The sequence below is a fragment of the Panthera onca genome, chromosome C1 (assembly GCF_046562875.1).
Source record: "Panthera onca isolate mPanOnc1 chromosome C1, mPanOnc1 haplotype 2, whole genome shotgun sequence".
In the NCBI taxonomy this organism is placed as follows: Eukaryota; Metazoa; Chordata; class Mammalia; order Carnivora; family Felidae; genus Panthera; species Panthera onca.
The window spans coordinates 124,184,486-124,189,267 of record NC_138346.1 but is presented as its reverse complement, the minus strand read 5'-3'; positions in this window follow the sequence as shown (position 1 = coordinate 124,189,267).

Below are 4,782 nucleotides of genomic sequence, written 5' to 3'. Positions count from 1 at the left end.
CTCTCTGTGGTTCTACACATGCATTTCTAAATTCTCATTCAATCACCTTTACCCCAGACCTCCTAAATCCCCTGTGTCCAAGACAGAATTCATATTTTCCCTCACGAACCTGCTCTACCTCCTTAAAGGAAGACAAAACTAAACCAAACTAAACTAAAAAAATCTCAGATCCCTCCTTGACTCTTCCCTCTCCCTTATCCCCCTTATCAGTGTGGCACTGAATCCTCCTGTTTTTATCTCTAAAATGTTTGAACCCCTGACCTCCCCACCCCTGTCACTGCCCTAGTCAACCACTTGACATTCTTCTTCTGGATCATGATGGTTGCCTTACACGATAATATGATTATGTCATCCTCTCATTTAAAATCCTTCGTAGACTTCTGGGGCCTTCAGGGTGAGGTTGACTTTCTCGAGCATGGCATTCAAGGCCCTTCCAGACCTGGCCTCTGTCCACCTATCTGGCCTCCTCTTCCACACACTCCTGGTGTCCTCAGGCTGCCTGTGCTGTGCTCACAGAGTGATAACTCTCATCTCTTACCCTCACATCCCACCCAAACTTTCATGTTCCTGCAATTCCTCTTGTCCTCCACCCGTGCTCTCTCTAGATTCTGGAACTTTGCAATTGCTGTGCCCTGAACACCCTTCCTCTTTTCCTCACTCCACTGGTTCTTATAGGACACTATAAAGCCTAGAGGTTAAGAGTGTGGGCTTTGGAGTCAGGTTATCTGGGTTCAAATCTGAGATCTGCCATGTAGTAGCTGAGTGATAGTGGACAAGTTACTAAACCTCTCTGTGCCTTAGTTTTCTTGTCCATAAATGAGATGATAATAGAAATACCACTCTCATCAGCTTCCTGAGAGGTTTAAATGAGTTGATTACACAAAGTACTCAGAAAACTCCTGCCCTAACCTTCAAGGCGGTCTTAGATGTCCCTCTTCTTATTAGCTCATTGCATGCAATGCTTACCTTTGTCATAGAGTTTTGCAACAGCACATTGTTGACTGTTACTAGACTGGGCTCTGTATTTAATTCATCTTTATGTCCTCAGTGCTTCATATCTAACGCACCTTCAGTGAGTGTCCACCGCTTTGAAGAGAGGTGAATGTGTGAACATAACATAGTACAAAGTATCGGAATCCGAACACTAGAGGAATCGGAGTTGAGTTAAATGGGTCAAGTCAGAGAAGGCTTCCTGGGGGAGTAGAGTTTTGAGATTTTAGGCAGGTGAGACTGGAAGGAATTGAAGAACACAGGAACAGCCCGTGATAAGACTTGGGGACAAAAAAAATCTGCAGTTTTCAAAAAGGGGAGTGAGCAGATTTTCTTGGAGCACAGACGAGGGCCAGGGTGAGAGAGAGGAGCCTTGCCCTCAGGCATCCCCACATTCACCGCTTCAGTCTCAGCGGATTTCTATGGTGAGCTCAGTTGTTCAAGGCAGTTGGAAGGCAGGCAGAGGAAGATGCCGCCCCTGCCCTCCAAGAGATTCTGATGACACCAGCAGCAGCTGCGAGGGAACAGCTCCAGTGCCCCTGTGAACACACCAGAGTTTGGGCCACGAAAAGTTTCTTTATGAGAAGAAACTGCTCGTTTTTCTCAAGTGTTAAGTCATTGCTGTGGAGGAAGTGTGTGTGTCTGCTGGGGCAGCTGACTGTTTTCCAGGATAAATTTCTGATAATAACACGAAGTCATTACTGTGCAATTAGCACTGCTAATGGGGAATGCGGAGTTCCCTTCCCACTCTCTCCCTCCCTTCTTGCCTCTCTCTGCTCAGCCTCACCCTTGCACACACATTCTTCTCTGACCTCTCCCTCCCAGCGTCCCACTGGCTGTGGGAGAAGAGGGCTCAGGGTGGCTCTGTCAGAGACTGGGTTTTGACTCCCAGGCCTCCCAAACTATCAGGGTGCCTAGGGAGCTGGGGGAGGGGAAGAGAACAAAGGCACAAGGATGAAGGGGAGGGAGAGCTTGGCCTGGGAGAACATCAATAAGGGTAAAGAGGGAAGCACCCAGTAGCCCTTGGGGCAACTGGCCCTTTGGGATGTGCACACAGTGTGCACATGCACAAATTCAGGCAGTTAGAGATACATGCATAGACCACATCCAGACTCACACCCCCAGGGGGATTTTTTAGGCATACTCCTGGAAGCACTTGACAGATTCTCTGACACCCTCTCCCTCTGGGAGGCCACTGAGATTTTAGAAACTCACAGCAATCTCTGTCGGGTGGAGAGAGCAAGTCTTGAAACTACTGAAAAAATCATAGAGGGAACACCCAGAGTCCATTGAGGGGAGGCCAACCGCACCACCCAGGGAAAGAAGGTGGGCAGAACAGGGAAGAAGGAGGAAAACAGTGAAGCCTATGGCTTAAGGAAGAGGAGGGACAGGAGGTTGCTGGAGTGAAGGGGCCTGGATGCAGAGGAGACTTCCAGATAGAATGGACACGGGAGTGACAGCCAGGCCACAGCTCCACAGCTCTGGGGAAGCCCCAGAGAGAGCAAAGAGTTCCTCCAGCCCTAGCAGGAGGTGGATTGGATGGCCTGGTTCATCTCATAGCCAATTCTTTATGATTCTTGTGCATACAAATTGGGGGGGGGGGGGAAGCAGTTGTTTTTAACTTGACCAATTCCCCCTTGCCAGGGAGGGAAGGAATAACTATGAAATGTCTAAAGGCAAACGGAAGCGGACCACAGAGAGGGAGAGGGGCCTGTCCGCAAACTGGAATACCTAAAAACGGCCACGTGGTCAGAACATCTGTTTTTAAGGTCTCCCAGCACTGACATCTTCCCAGAGGGCTCGGTCACCTGGACCAGGGCCACAGGGCGACCCTCCAGGGAAGGCTCAGTGTCCCTTCTCTGATCATCCTGGCACTGACGCTGAGTGCCTCTAGAGGAGAAGTTCGGGACAGGTGGGGCCTGATTGGCCCCATGCCCCTGGGAATCCTCTCTCTTGAACCAAGGGCCTCATTTCTTGGTCTCAGTTTCACCCAAGAGCGGCTGCTGCCATCTCCATGGTCTACTTCCAGGGGAGTCGGCACACCCCTTAATGCTCCCACCCAAGCGAAGACAAAACCCCCTCTTCTTTGGTTCTCCTCAGTGTGCAATGGCAGACCAGCAGTTTTACAAAGAACCTCAGGCACTACCCAGGAAGAAATTACAGATCATATGAATAAGTTGGGGATAGTCGGATTCCCAAAGCACAGCCTCTGGTTGGAGAGTCACCAGGTGCCCAGGAAGGCTGAGCCAGAAGGGCAGGGCCGTCGCTGGGTTGCCAGAGGTCACCAGCTAAATAGCGGGGATGAGGAAGTCCGGGCATTCACCATAAGCTCTGCGGAGGCAGCCAAGTGGCCACCTGTGCAAAACCAGAGAGACCAAAGCCAGAGGCCATCGGGCCCAGAGGCCAGCGCTGAGGTCCCAGCTGCAGACCCAGAATTTCCGACGCCAGCAGGGATGGCATCAACACAAGGCAGGCCAGGCCCCAGGCAACCAAAATTTATACACGTCTCAAACTGGCCCTCAGGGTTGTTGGCTTGCTGTGCGGTTGAGTGGCTTGAGCGAGAGTAAAGAATTTAGGGTAGAGAGGAAAGCTTCCTTTCTTTTCTAGTTCTGCCAGTCTTCAGATGAGTAGTCGAGCCACACCAACCTCTGTGATAAAAGCGTGAAATAAGACCATAGTGAACTGTCGCCCAGGGAGTTGGATGACCCGCCGTTTCAGCCCAAGACAACGGACGGTGGGTGAGGCCCAGCAGAAGTGAAGGGTATGGGCCTTAGAGTTCTGTCAGAGATAGATATTCATCCTGGGAGGCTGATTAATTCAATATATATAACACCACCATCCCCTAGCTTCCTTTTTTTTCTTTTTTTTTAAATCTGTAAAAGGGGATAATTTGACCCACTGTTAGAGGTGTCAGGAGGTTTCAAAGTGGTAATACCTGAAAAAGACGTAGCACACAGTGACAAATAAATGGTGGCTGTATGATCATTATTTAGACATGGTAAGTGATTACTGAGTGGCCTCGAATACAAGGGGATGGCCTTGATAAAGACCCCTATTACAGGCCTCCAAGTGAACACCTTAACTACATAGGAGCACTCATGTCCCCACATCCAAAATTGTCCTCAGCTCCAGCAGGAGGGATCTGCCCCAGGTAAGATAGGCAGATGTCTTTGCTGGCCTGGAAAACTTCAGATGGCCCCTTTTCTGTCTGCGCCAAGGTGGGCACCTAGTGGAGGAGGGGGCCGCTGGTTAAATAGAGCCATTTACACATAAATTATGCATCAGTGACCTTTCCTAGCTTAATTAGTCCTACTGCTGGGTGGTCTGGCTCTGGCACTAGGCCCTGGGGGGCAAATTCTGCTCACAGTCAGCAAAGCCCAGGGCCTGGAGCTTCTGCTTTTATCCACCCGGGTTTGTGTGGCCATTTCCACAGCAGGAAAATTCTCTCAGTGTGATGAAGGTCATGCCCTAGACCAGGGGCTGGACCCCTTTGGGCTCTCTTAATCCCTTTGACCTTTGCAGAATCACCTTATCCTTCTTCTAAGCTTGATATCCTTGCCGTTTCATTTGAGGAGTTTCAAACCCAAGGATTATTAATAAAGCTGTCATACTAACAGATCTGTGGGGTCTTAAACGGGTAGCTAGAAAGAAATACATTCAGACAAAAAGTACGCAGGACGTTCTATGAAGGGGTGACCCTCTGGAGCCTCCAAGGGATTCTGTTAGTTTGCAGCCTTGAGAGAGGAGAAGCAAGAGGTTGACCCTTTTTTTTTAATAGAAAATTTCAAGCAT